The following is a 15,477-nucleotide window of genomic DNA, read 5'->3' on the forward strand; positions in this document are numbered from 1 at the left end:
TGTTTTTGAGACTGGGACAGAGGTTCACCTTCCAGCAGGACAATGACTCTAAGCATACTCAACTTTCTGTTTTTTTGTCTTATTTCTTGTTTGTTTCAGAAGAAAAAATATTTTGCATCTTCAAAGTGGTAGGCATGTTGTGTAAATCAAATGATACAAACCCCCAAATAAAATCCATTTGAATTCCAGGTTGTAAGGCAACAAAATAGGAAAAATTTCAAAGGGGTTGAATACTTTCGCAAGCCACTGTACCACACCCCCTCTGGCCTTATTGCTTAAATATACAACCACATTCATTGTCTGTCACTCTTTTACTATTCCAACAGTTAAAGTAACAATCTGCGGTAGCTGCAAAAAGAAATACACAAAAATATACTGAGAATCACAAACACAGCATAAATAACTTTTTCCACATTGTAAACACAGCACTTTTATCTGTATTCATACACAGTGCACACCAACATCACCTGTTGGATCATTTAAGGTTACAGTGGGGGAAAAAAGTATTTAGTCAGCCACCAATTGTGCAAGTTCTCCCACTTAAAAAGATGAGAGAGGCCTGTAATTTTCATCATAGGTACACGTCAACTATGACAGACAAAATGAGAAAAAAAATTCCAGAAAATCACATTGTAGGATTTTTTATGAATTAATTTGCAAATTATGGTGGAAAATAAGTATTTGGTCAATAACAAAAGTTTCTCAATACTTTGTTGTATACCCTTTGTTGGCAATGACACAGGTCAAACGTTTTCTGTAAGTCTTCACAAGGTTTTCAACACACTGTTGATGGTATTTTGGCCCATTCCTCCATGCAGATCTCCTCTATAGCAGTGATGTTTTGGGGCTGTCGCTGGGCAACACGGACTTTCAACTCCCTCCAAAGATTTTCTATGGGGTTGAGATCTGGAGACTGGCTAGGTCACTCCAGGACCTTGAAATGCTTCTTACGAAGCCACTCCTTCGTTGCCCAGGCGGTGTGTTTGGGATCATTGTCATGCTGAAAGACCCAGCCACGTTTCATCTTCAATGCCCTTGCTGATGGAAGGAGGTTTTCACTCAAAATCTCACGATACATGGCCCCATTCATTCTTTCCTTTACACGGATCAGTCGTCCTGGTTCCTTTGCAGAAAAACAGCCCCAAAGCATGATGTTTCCACCCCCATGCTTCACAGTAGGTATGGTGTTCTTTGGATGCAACTCAGCATTCTTTGTCCTCCAAACACGACGAGTTGAGTTTTTACCAAAAAGTTCTATTTTGGTTTCATCTGACCATATGACATTCTCCCAATCCTCTTCTGGATCATCCAAATGCACTCTAGCAAACTTCAGACGGGCCTGGACATGTACTGGTTTAAGCAGGGGGACACGTCTTGCACTGCAGGATTTGAGTCCCTGGCGGCGTAGTGTGTTACTGATGGTCGGCTTTGTTACTTGGGTCCCAGCTCTCTGCAGGTCATTCACTAGGTCCCCCCGTGTGGTTCTGGGATTTTTGCTCACCGTTCTTGTGATCATTTTGACCCCACGGGGTGAGATCTTGCGTGGAGCCCCAGATCGAGGGAGATTATCAGTGGTCTTGTATGTCTTCCATTTCCTAATAATTGCTCCCACAGTTGATTTCTTCAAACCAAGCTGCTTACCTATTGCAGATTCAGTCTTCCCAGCCTGGTGCGGGTCTACAATTTTGTTTCTGGGGTCCTTTGACAGCTCTTTGGTCTTGGCCATAGTGGAGTTTGGAGTGTGACTGTTTGAGGTTGTGGACAGGTGTCTTTTATACTGATAACAAGTTCAAACAGGTGCCATTAATACAGGTAACGAGTGGAGGACAGAGGAGCCTCTTAAAGAAGAAGTTACAGGTCTGTGAGAGCCAGAAATCTTGCTTGTTTGTAGGTGACCAAATACTTATTTTCCACCATAATTTGCAAATAAATTCATAAAAAATCCTACAATGTGATTTTCTGGATTTTTTTTTCTAAATTTGTCTGTCATAGTTGACGTGTACCTATGATGAAAATTACAGGCCTCTCTCATCTTTTTAAGTGGGAGAACTTGTACAATTGGTGGCTGACTAAATACTTTTTTCCCCCACTGTACATACTTCAAGGGAATATGCAATTTCATTACCAATTAGCCTTGCAACAGCATGAAACTCTTCCAAGTTAATTTATGTTACTTTCTCAGCGTCTGCTCTGCATTTTACCATCTGGAATAGGCTCATATTTGTTTCACAAGTTCACACATCATTATTCATACAGAAACAGGAAACTTTGTTAAGAAAAATCTTATAGTTTAAATTCAAAACACGTTTCTCTCATGAAATGTCATTCCTTGACCAGAAGAAATCGAAAAACTTGCAAATGTGAAAATGTAATGGGAGGAATTTTCTGCATTGTCTTTTTTTCTTTCTGGACTATCTGGTTGAGTGTATTGGCTAATAAATGTCAGTAATAACCAGTTAGTAGTACAATTTGAATGTCCTCCTGCATAACCTATCGTTAAGCAACCTGTAACGAACAATTCTGTAGCTGGAGGACAGAAATGCAGGTGGTTCACTTAATTCTTCCCTGACATGTATGCTATAATTAGGTATCTGTAGTTGAATTGAGGGTGCCTATATGGGACGCTAAGAGCACTCAATGTTTGTGGCGTATGTACTGCCCATCTGGTAGTTACAGTCAGGTGTAAAAAGCTAGTTCACAGTCAAATGTCATGTCAGTACCCACTAGTGCTGGGTGAGTACCGGTACCCCCTGTATAGCCTCGTTATTGTTATGTAATTTTATTGTGTTACCTTTAATTTAATGTTTTACTTTAGTTTATTTAGTAAATATTTTCTTAACTCTATTTCTTGAACTGCATTGTTGGTTAAGGGCTTGTAAGTAAGCATTTCATGGGAAGGTCTACACCTGTTGTATTCGGCGCATGTGACAAATACAATTTGATTTGATTTGATTAGTGCGTTTTGAGGTTGGTTCAGTTTCTGTTCATTATGAAAAAATAGTCACGGTTTTCGATTTCAATCTTTGTTTTAACATTCAGTGCACTTTGCATTATGTTGGTTGAATGCTGTAACAATAAAGAATAAAACAATTAATAAAAGTCCCATGATGGTAGTGACTGCTCATTACTGCTTCATTTATAACCATCATTTATTCACATTACTTTACTTTAATAAAATATTTCAGTTGTTGTGTATATTACATCTCATCTCTATAGAGCTGCTGCCTATGCTGTCTGACAAAATCACTATTTTAGTAGTTCTTCAAAGTAAATAAGGCATACTTTTATGACTACTGAATGACAACTATCAATCACTTAGATCATGTATTTTCAGGTTGAGATTCCTTGCAAATAAAATACTTTCTATCCCTCTATCCCTCTCCATCGCGCGTTCTCTCTTCTCTCCGTCTCGTGTCTGCTCCACACAGACTGGACAAGTAGGCGGGCGCGTAATGGATTGTGATCATTGTAGTTAATTACCATGTTTTCTGCACTAAACTATGTTGAATTTTGACCTGTTGGAAACTACAACTCCCTACTACATAGCACAGTTTGGCTGCTAGGGGGCCCCCCAAACCAAAATTATATATTTTTATTTATGAAATCAGTCGGGATCTCAACTTACTGTTGCGAGTTAGAATAGTAGAATACACATGGTGCAAGTTAGAAATGTGGTTGTGTATCAATAGTTTTTCTCTTGTTTGGTCAGTCACTGACAGTCACTCAATTAGCCATGTCAGCTAAGAAGTTCTAGACTGATAAGTTAGTCTAGCCAGTTATCTAAACTTGGGGCACGTTCCCAGGGGCCCTGATCTCCAGGGGGCCCCCGTTGATTTTGATAGTCACTCTCACTCAGATATCATTATCATGGCATACTGAAAGTAATGGCAAAATGTGTAGAATTGCATGAAATCTGTTATATCATTTCAACAACAAATAATGATCTGCCCTATGCCCCAAAAAAATTTATTGCAGGAAATTTGCTTTAAAGGGCAACTCCACCACTTTTCAACCTTATTTGCATTATCTCCAGCACGAATACCAGTGTCGACATATGTGAAAACAGCTAATTTCTAAGTTTTGTAGAAATACAGTGCCTTCAGAAAGTATTCATACCCCTTGACTTATTCCACAGAATCATCTTTGGCAGCGATTACAGTTGTGAGTCTTTCTGGGTGTCTCTAAGAGTTTTGCACACCTTTTTAAATTCTTCAAGCTCTGTCAAGTTTGTTGTTGATCATTGCTAGACAGCCATTTTCAAGTCTTGCCATAGATTTTTAAGCCGATTCAAGTTCAAACTGTAACTAGGCCACTCAGGAACATTCAATCTTGTCTTGGTCAGCAACTCCAGTGTATATTTGGCCTTGGGGTTTAGGTTATTGTCCTGCTGAAAGGTGAATTTGTCTCCCAGTGTCTGTTGGAAAGCAGACTGAACCAGGTTTTCCTCTAGGATTTTGCCTGTGCTTAGCTCTATTCCGTTTCTTTTTGTCTAAAGAACTCCCTAGTCCTTGCTGATGACAAGCATACCCATAACATGATGCAGCCACCACCATGTTTGAAAGTATGAAGAGTGTTACTCAGTGATGTGTTGTGTTGGATTTGCCCCAAATGCTTTGTATGCAGGACATAAAGTTAATTTATTTATATTTTTACCATCTACCAATAGGTGCCATTCTTTGTGAGGCATTGGAAAAAATCCCTGGTCTTTGTGGTTGAATCTGTGCTTGAAATTCACTGCTCGACTGAGGGACCTTACAGATAATTGTATGTGTGGGGTACAGAGATGAGGTAGTCATTCAAAAATCATGTTAAACATGAGTCAAAAAAAAAAAAAGCAAGTTTTACTCCTGAAGTTATTTAGGCTTGCCGTAACAAAGAGCTTCAATACTTATTGACACAAGACATTTCCGTTTTTCATTTTCAATTAATTTGTAAAAATGTCTAAAAACATAATTCCACTTTGACATTATGGGGTGTAGGCCAGTGACACAAAATCACAATTTAATCCAATTTATATTCAGACTGTAACACAACCAAATTTTGAAAAAGTCAAGGGGTGTGAATACTTTCTGAAGGCGCTGTAAATATAAAGTTAAAAGGTTCTACCTGATGACATCATCAAAAGCTAAAACATTTTTAAAAACAGTGATTTTCAAACAATATGAGATTCACAGTGATGTGGGGAGGAAGAGAATACCCTCCCTTGGGCTAGAAACTCGTTGCAGGTTTTGAAAATCACTGGTTTTTACTTTTAATCCTACCATGTGATGTCACAGAGAAGCATTTTTTTAGGACCTTATTTTTTAAACGACAGATCATATAATGTGCTGTTTTCACATACACTACATGACCAAAAGTATGTGGAGACCTGCTCGTCGAACATCTCATTCCAGAATCATGGGCATTAATATGGAGTTGGTCCCCCCTTTGCTTCTATAACAGCCTCCACTCTTCTGGGAAGGCTTTCCACTAGATGTTGGAACATTGCTGCGGGGACTTGCTTCCATTCAGCCACAAGAGCATTAGTGAGGTTGGGCACTGATGTTGAGCGATTAGGCCTGGCTCGCAGTGGGCGTTCCAATTTATCCCAAAGGTGTTCGATGGGGTTGAAGTCACGGTTCTGTGCAGGCCAGTCAAGTTCTTCCACACCGATCTCAACAAACCATTTCTGTATGGAACTCGCTTTGTGCACGGGGGCATTGTCATTCTGAAACAGGAAAGGGCCTTCCCCAAACTGTTGCCACAAAGTTGGAAGCACAGAATTGTCTAGAATGTCATTGTATGCTGTAGCGTTAAGATTTCCCTTCACTGGAATTAAGGGGCCTAGCCCGAACCATGAAAAACAACCCCAGACCATTATTCCTCCTCCACCAAACTTTACAGTTGGCACTATGCATTCGGGCAGGTAGTGTTCTCTTGGCATCCGCCAAACCCAGATTTGTCCGTCAGACTGCCAGATGGTGAAGCGTGATTCATAATTCCAGAGAACGCGTTTCCACTGCTCCAGAGTCCAATGGCGGTGAGCTTTACACCCCTCCAGCCGACGCTTGGCATAGCGCATGGTGATCTTAGGCTTGTGTGTGGCTGCTCGGCCATGGAAACCCATTTTATGAAGCTCCCAACGAACAGTTCTTGAGCTGATGTTGCATCCAGAGGCAGTTTGGAACTCGGCGGTTCCATTCTGTGAGCTTGTGTGGCCTACCACTTCGCGGCTGGGCCGTTGTTGTTCCTAGACGTTTCCATTTCACAATAACAGCACTTACAGTTGACCGGGGCAGCTCTAGCAAGGCAGAAATTTGACGAACTGACTTGTTGGAAAGGTGGCATCCTATGACGGTGCCACGTTGAAAGTCACTGAGCTCTTCAGTAAGGCCATTCTACTGCCAGTGTTTGTCTATGGAGATTGCATGGCGGTGTGCTCGATTTTATACACCTGTCAGCAATGGGTGTGGCTGAAATAGCCAAATGCACTAATTTGAAGGGGTGTCCACATACGTTTTTATATATCGTGTGGTGCTGAAGATGATGAATATGAGGTTGAAAAGTGGTGTAATTGCCCTTTAAAACTGCAATCATTTCTCTCCAGCCCATTGTAAAATGGGTAGAATTGCAGGAAAGTAGCTTCAAAACTTCAAAATTTGTTATAAAATAGCAAACTTTCCTTCCGCCGCATGGCAAAATGTTTAGAACTGCAGAAAAATTGCTTTAAAACTGCAAAAGTTTCTCCTTGCCCAAGGCAAAATTAGTAGAATTGCATGAAATTTGTTATAAAATGTCAATTTTTTCTCTCTGCCCCATGGTAGAATTTGTAGAATTGCATGAAATTTGTTATAAAATTGAAACATTTTCTCTCCACCCAATGGCAAAATATGTAGAATTGCAAATTAACTTTAAAACGTAAATTTTTCTCTCCGATGTCTAGAGGACCACAAAAAAAAATCCAGCTTGGTGGGGAGACCCCCCCCCAACCAAATCTCGCTTAGGGCCCCCAAAAGGCTACAGCCAGCCGTGCAGTTCTGGCTTGATCTGATTTATCTCTAGAGAATCTGCAGATCGCGGTCACAGAAAGAAAACTAAAAATAACGTACATTTTGGTTAATCGCTCAGCACTATTAACCTCTTATCAACAACCTGTCCATTTTCCAACCTCACCATGCACACACACCCCACTGTTGTTGTCCACCCAACTGCCTTTCAAAGCTTCCACACCTGACACACAGCAACCCCCATTGGAAAGAGTCTATCCACATCCTCTGCATGAAGATCCTTTTTACTGACACTCCACCATTACTGTTACTTCCCTCTGCCCAAGAGCCTCTGCAGATCCTTCCTCCTTCCTCTGCTCCATCTCCAGACACACACAGCCCATCAGGTCACTGTCGGTGTAGATGCGGTTCCTCACTCCCAAGGTGGTGAGAAGGTTGGCACTGAGGGCTATGTTCCGCGGGGCTCTGGCATTGCACCCCTGCTGAGCCTTGCTCACTGCCTGCGCCTGTGGGACCCCACTGCAACATGATCCAGGGCGACAGGCAGCCTGGAAGCCCTTCTTAAAGTTCTCATTGAAGTAGCCATAGATGATGGGGTTGATGCTGGAGTTGGAGAAGGCCAGCCAGTGGGAGAAGGGGAAGATGTAGCCTGTCAGAAGGTCCAGCTGGTCCCCTTCAGGTCTGGCGTAGTCTGTGAGGAACATCAGGGTCCAGAGAGGCAGCCAGGACAGCATGAAGAGGAGGGCCACCACGATGAGCATCTTAACCACCTTGACTTTTCTCTGGTAGATGGGGGACTTGACGTCTGGGTGCCCCCTACTGGACAGAACAGCTGTAGAGTAGAGCTTGACCCCAATGCAGCCATACATTATCATGATGAGAACAAGGGGCATCAGGTAGATATGTGTGAACAGGACCATGGTGTAAACCTTCCTCATCTCAGGGTCAGGCCAGGTCTCATAGCAGTAGTAGAGAGGGTAGGTCTGGTTGTCACTGGATACCATGAAGTGACCCTCCTCCTGCTCCACCATCAGCATCACAGCCGACGGAAGCATGATAACCAACGCAAGAGCCCATATCAGCCCTATAGTTGCCTTAGCAACAAGAAGGCTTAGCTTGGGCTTAAAGGGGTAAACAATACAGCGGAATCTAACAGGAGAGAGAGGAGAGATAGATGAGAAGTGATTAAGCGATTCATTTGAGCGATTTATCTGCCACATAGATTAAACTGTTTACTGTACAACATGAAGTATTTAACATGCATAGATGAGAGCCTCACTATCCCCTTCCAGTTCCCATGTGCAGATACTTTGGGAGGGACTTACCTGTCCACAGCGATGGCAACCAAGGTGAATACAGACGCACCCACTGATATCCCCTGTACCAGACCACTTAGCTTACACACTGCATTGCTAAAGGGCCAACCTGCCAAACAACAATAGTAACAATAATACTTTATTAGTGAGCTGCCAGACATACTGTATCAATAGCCACACTTTGAACAGGTTTTTTTGCTTTTGGTACATGTGAGTTTGGTCAGGATGATGAAGGGGATAACAACTTCAGGAGTATTATATTCACGCTTTTGTACTTTTCAAACCTGCATGAAAGATACAGAAATAAATTGTTAGACAAGAGTGGATGAAGTGGATGACGTGCTTGTACCTGCCCAGCGAAATCATTTAGCCATGAAAAGGTCATTACTGGAAGTTAAGCCTTCCTGACTGAGTGATTTTGTGGCAATGCGTGTTTCACACTTTTGTAAATTTGGGGTTTTCTAAAAGCCCTTTTCCTGCCAAGACTCAACTAATGTCTGTATTGATGTTGTAAAATATGAAGAGATTGTGAAGAACTGTCTAAAAATGTTAAGTTATTCATCAGGCTGTCAAATGAAAGACAGCTGTGATCATCATGTTCAGGCCCACGACTATTCTCTCAGTGCTGAGACTCCAGCAAATATCCAAACATTAATCAGCAATTTCCACAAGTCCATGTGTAAACAGATAGCAAAAACAACAGAATGGCGATCCAGCTTGTGGTTTGTGAGATGTGTGAAGATACAGTACTGTGAGAATGAATTGAACTGATCTAAACCATTGCAAAGCTGGCTGGGCTGGTGTATTTGCAGCCACATAGACACATAAACCCATGCTGAAACGGAATCATACATTACATGTGAATGACCACTTGCAATAGCTATAATGTTGTTTCTTTCAAGGCACAAGAGGAGTTTTTCCTAATAATTGTTGTTATCAATAGCTAAAGGCAACTGGCCAATCTGTTATAGAAAGAACTGTCTCTCGCTAAAGGTTGCGTCATTATTTTAATCAAGGCCAACAGTAATCAATACGAAGCAGCATGTTTTTATTAATTTATGGAATCATTATAGCAGTAGGGTAAAACTAACTCAGTGGCGTTGTGGTTAGAGGGTCCGCCCTGAGATTTGAAGGTCAGAGGGGTTCGAACCCCAGTTGAGTCATACTAAAGACTCTAAAAATGGGAGGACCCCAATGCCTCTCTGCTTGACACTCAGCATTAATGAAATGGATTAGGGGTAAGGCCCTGCGATAGCCTCCTGTCCAGTGGGTGTACTTGTACATCAAGCGGCCTCATACTACAGAAACAGGAGATTGGCCATTCTTCTATAGCAGTAGGGTATTACCTGTGATGAGGTTGTCCACCAGCGTGGTGGGGATGCAGAAGATGCCCACCAGCAGGTCACTGATAGCCAGGTTGAAGATGAAGAGGTTGGTGACCGTCCGCATGTGACGGTTCCTCACAACAATGAGGCACACCAGGCCATTACCCACCATGCACAGCAGGAAGATGAACAGGTAGGCCAGGGTGAAGCTAGTTGCTATGGCCAGGGAGTGTTGGTAGTAAGGGGAGAGCTTGATGCTAGAGACGGTGCAGCTGGAGTTGGTGTTGGTGAGGTTTGTGGAGAGTAAGAGGTCAGAGATCATGTAAAGAGTAGTGGTCAGTTGAAGTTCCCATGTGTCCTCCATCTTGAACTCTTCTTCTTAGACCAGGAGGAAAGTGTCAGGCATAGGCAAAAAAAAAATATATATATACAGTATACAGTTGAAGTCAGAAGTTTACATTCACCTTAGCCAAATACATTTAAACTCAGTTTTTCACAATTCCTGACATTTAATCCTAGTACAAATTCTCTGTCTTAGGTCAGTTAGGATCACCACTTTATTTTCAGAATGTGAAATGTCAGACTAATAGTAGAGAGAATGATATATTTCAGCTTTTATTTCTTTCATCACATTCCCAGTGGGTCAGAAGTTTACATACACTCAATTAGTATTTGGTAGCATTGCCTTTAAATTGTTTAACTTGGGTCAAATGTTTTGAGTAGCCTTTCACAAGCTTCCCACAATAAGTTGGGTTGGCCCATTCCTCCTGACAGAGCTGGTGTAACTGAGTCAGGTTTGTAGGCCTCCTTGCTCGCACACGCTTTTTCAGTTCTCCCCATACATTTTCTATAGGATTGAGGCCAGGGCTTTGTGATGGCCACTCCAATACCTTGACTTTGTTGTCCTTAAGCCATTTTGCCACAACTTTGGAAGTATGCTTGGGGTCATTGTCCATTTGGAAGACCCATTTGCGACCAAGCTTTAACTTCCTGACTGATGTCTTGAGATGTTGCTTCACTATATCCACATAATTTTCCTTCCTCATGATGCCATCTATTTTGTGAAGTGCACCAGTCCCTCCTGCAGCAAAGCACCCCCACATCATGATGCTCTCACCCCCGTGCTTCACGGTTGGGATGGTGTTCTTCGGCTTGCAAGACCCCCCTTTTTCCTCCAAACATAACGATGGTCATTATGGCCAAACAGTTATATTTTTGTTTCATCAGACCAGAGGACATTTCTCCAAAAAGTATGATCTTTGTCCCCATGTGCAGTTGCAAACCGTTGTCTGGGTTTTTATGGCGGTTTTGGATCAGTGGCTTCTTCCTTGCTGAGCGGCCTTTCACGTTATGTCGATATAGGACTCGTTTTACTATTGATATAGATGTTTTTGTACCTGTTTCCTCAAACATCTTCACAAGGTCCTTTGCTGTTGTTCTGGGATTGATTTTCTCTTTTCCGCACCAAAGTACTTTCATCTCTAGGAGACAGAACGTGTCTCCTTGCTGAGCGGTATGACGGCTGCGTGGTCCCATGGTGTTTATACTTGCATACTATTGTTTGTACAGATGAACATGGTACCTTCAGGCGTTTGGAAATTGCTCCCAAGGATGAACCAGACTTGTGGAGGTCTAAAAAAAAAATTCTGAGGTCTTGGCTGATTTCTTTTGATTTTCCCATGATGTCAAGCAAAGAGGCACTGAGTTTGAAGGTAGGCCTTGAAATACATCCACAGGTACACCTCCAATTGACTCAAATGATGTAAATTAGCCTATCAGAAGCTTCTAAAGCCATGACATAATTTTCTGGAATTTTCCAAGCTGTTTAAAGGCACAGTCAACTTTGTGTATGTAAACTTCTGACCAACTGGAATTGTGATACAGTGAATTATAAGTCAAATAATCTGTCTGTAAACAATTGTTGGAAAAATTACTTGTGTCATGCACAAAGAAGATGTCCTAACCGACTTGCCAAAACTATAGTTTGTTAACAGGAAATTTGTGGAGTGGTTGAAAAATGAGTTTTAATGACTCCAACCTAAGTGTATGTAAACTTCCAACTTCAACTGTATATATTTATCACATGGAAGTATTTGGTCACTTTGGTGAATTGAATTATTTTATTGACTAGTAGATCGATATGGTTGTCCAGTTGATCAAGTGAGAATGCACTGCAGTGTATAGTTGTTTAGGACAATCCACTGTAGGACCTCAGGGTAATGTGTACAGCAGTGGAGGCTGCCGAGGGGAGGACGGCTCATAATAATGGCTGGAACTGAGCGAATGGAATGGCATCAAACAAATGGAAACCATGTGTTACCGTTCCACTTAATCCGCTCCAGCCATTAGCATGTACCCGTTCTCCCCAATTAAGGTGCCACCAACCTCCTGTGGTGTACAGTATTGTAGCAAATAAAGGGGGTAGCCCCGACCGGGACTCGAACCTCAGTCCAGTGACTGTCAAACCAACACCTTAAACATTACGCCAAGAGGTCCAAACCTCTTTATGAGGTCACTAGGTGTTGGGTTAAGGTCGCTACATTATCCCCTTCCTTCAGGAGAGCGTGTCCCCACACTTCTCTATACCATACCAAGTCCCTCACGTGTACCCTGCTCTCCGATGGCCTCACAAGAGCAAACCCGAGTCATACAACTGTCAAGCCAACACCTTAATTGTTATGCCAAGCGGATCGAACCTCTTGACAATGTCCCAAGGTGTTGGGTTAAGGTCATTATATAATGTAAATGTAATGTTTCAGTAAGCAGCCACAAGTAGGTCTGTTTGTCAGCTGTCTCCATCAAGCGACAATGCTATGCATAACAAGCCTCACAATGAATTATGCAATTATGTGACAGCAATGTTGTTGTAATTATAGTGAGATGGTGAATGTTGATTAAGGAATATGAGAACTTCTCTATGACAACCATTCATCTTGGATTGCACAAAACCCATTCTATTTGCCTGAATACATTCTGTTTTTCAAAGGGGACGAGAGGTGTGTTTGTGACAGTCATTGGCATTATATGTCAACAAGGATGTTTTACATAATAATTCAACAAGTCAGTTAGCTATGATATCTCTGATTGCATCTCATTAATTCATTATGCTTTAACGATGCTCTATTTAACTATAATATTATGTTGATGATATGCTTATAAAGTGAATACAAATGTATAAACATACAGCCAATCCTTAAATGTTTTTTAGAGGTTAAAATTAAGCTATCATTCAAAACCAAAAGCATTTAATTCAAACAATAAATAATGAAAGAAAGTAACATTTCAATTTTTAAAAAGCAAATAAAAGAGTTCTATCATACTTTTTATTATTTAATTAACCTTACATTTCCCGAAATAAAGTGAAAGAGCCTACCTTATCAAGATAATACAGTTGAGAAAGAAACCCTATACAAGACTTAAAATAGTAAGAAAAGCCGTAGATGATTTATAGAATAAAGCCCATACCTTAAGTGCCCTTTCAAATACCTCCACCCGTGCAGTAACAGAAGAAAAAAAAAAATCAGATACTGCGACACTAAATGAAGAAATAGATACAGAGAGAACGACGAAACTTTCCCCCACTAAAACACTTTCAAATACATTTTAAACTATTTTGCTTGTTTGTCTCATGCTCACAACGGTCTATGCGTCGGGCGAATGAGGAGGTGTACACCGTGCACGTGAACGCTTTTATAGATACAGCGGTGGTCGTGCGTGCGCCACAGTTGGAGATGTTCTAGAGATCTCAGGCTACTCATCACGAGTTTTCGCAGAAAAGCAATGATCTCGATTATTCCTTTACTTGCCAATTCCAATAAATTCCAATAATGAAATCACCCAACCATGTCGGAATACTGTATATTGCTCTGAAGTCAGCGAAAGGAATTCATTGTGTTAGGCCCACAGGGTTACGCCATTGTCAGCATCAAGTGGGGTCACAAGTCAACACTAATACACTCACGTTTTAGGCTCACCATTACCCTAGCCATGACCCATGACAAGTGGCAGCCTGCTGCTACTTGTGGTTGCACTTGTCATATCAGCTCATATCATGAACTCACAGCCTATATCCATATATCTTGCACAAACATCTGCACTGTAGGCATCATGCATAAAGGGTCAGTACATACTGTAAATGGTATGACTGCATGATGAAAGTTGTTCAAATAAATATAGGCTTTAGTTTCAAATTGAGAGAAAAAGGTATGTGTGGGCTATTCTTCAGGTGATTGGTTGACGAGCTGTGGTATACCATAATTCCCAATCCCATCAGAAGTCAGTGAATGAGACATAATTTTGCTTGGAAAACATGTTACCAAATGTCCCCACGGTACAAGCAGCAAGAGCAACATCAATTCGGTATCAAACAATCTGTGTCTCTATCCTTACAAATCAATTATGTTGAGCCCCAGGACTATTAATCTGAGAGCCAATCATTTACAGGACCTGGTGAAACCTTAAAAATATATCAACCGTATTTCAAAGCGTGCAGCAGCAGGGGTGCAAAATGCTGTAGCTCAAATACAACAACATTATGCAAATAAGGGATGTGAAAGTATGAGTGATACATATCATGCTCCTAGGGGAGCATTTGACATTCCTCATTTATAGCCCAATCAACTGTACATCTCAGCCATTCAACTTGAGATTGTTGCAAGTTGTTGAAAATAGCTTTTTTCATGTCCAGGACCAGTGGAGCAGGTAGCAGTATTTTGGCCCTCATTCCTGCGTCCTGACTGTGTTGATGTTCTTGTGTAATTATTCCAATCCCACCCCAACTCATAGTCCGATCAGTGTTTTTCTGGATAAAAGAGGTTCAAGGCAACAAAGGTGAACAGGGATCCTTAACTTTCAGCTGTTCAGCTGTTCTTAGAATTATAGGTTTATTTGGAAAATAGATTTCAAGACAGGAATGAGTTGCTTTCAGTTGTTGTTGTGTCAATACCAATGAGGAATATTTTGTTAGTCAATTCTACCGTGAAAGCAATGTGAAAGCATTCCAATGGTGATGGGGTGATTGCGGTTGTCCTTAGGTCTGTGTCTTCTGGCATCCAGTATTTTCCAGTAGTTTACTTATACAGTTTAAGAACTGCAGAACACTGTACAATTCTATATCTTTGCATCACAAATGTACCAATTCACATCAAGTTAGGTTGGAAGGTAAAGCCAAAGAATATACCAGTATGGATAGGACTGTAAAAACTACATCATCATCCTCCATCAGCAAGCTTCAATAAAGTGGAAAGAGTCACTCTATGCACTACCATGTAAAAGTATGGTGTAGTGTACAATGCACTGCTGACAAACTTGGGTTGTATTCAGTATAACAGTATAGTCCTAGATTTCATTGATATACTCACTGTAAGCTGATGATTTTGTCAAGCAGAGAGAGAGGTGATAATGTAGCAGTTACAGTAACAAGTGATATAGAAAAGTTGATCTTGTGCAATGTTGCATGGGGCAGAAATGGCATACACACACCAATACTGTTTTACTGAAGCCTTCTGCTTTACAATACATGCTACATAATATGCCTATAATATTCCACTTACATCTGAAAAATGTGCCAAAGTGATTTGAAAAAACTGTAAGAGGTAGAGGGAGTGGTTTGGACATTCAGTAAAGATAAAGCAGAACCTGTATGTGTGTGTGTGTATCATACATACAATCAGTGCAGATGGAGTCGTTGCGCTATCTGACATGAGGAAATGTAGTTGACTCATGACTGAATGGTTAATAAAGAAACCTCAGACAAGAGTTTGTCTGTGCTGTAGGGTAAGCATATCAGAAGCTTGTCGTGTTAACTTATCATCCAAACAAACCTGAACAAAATGTCTTATAGATTTAGGC

General features: G+C 41.2%; 1 pseudogene; it reads right to left on the bottom strand.

The window, feature by feature from the left end:
• Positions 1-6,996: 6,996 nt before the first annotated feature.
• On the bottom strand, positions 6,997-9,991 carry LOC121583131 (annotated as a pseudogene).
• Positions 9,992-15,477: the final 5,486 nt, after the last annotated feature.

The sequence above is a fragment of the Coregonus clupeaformis genome, chromosome 15 (genome assembly GCF_020615455.1).
Source record: "Coregonus clupeaformis isolate EN_2021a chromosome 15, ASM2061545v1, whole genome shotgun sequence".
NCBI lineage: Eukaryota > Metazoa > Chordata > Actinopteri > Salmoniformes > Salmonidae > Coregonus > Coregonus clupeaformis.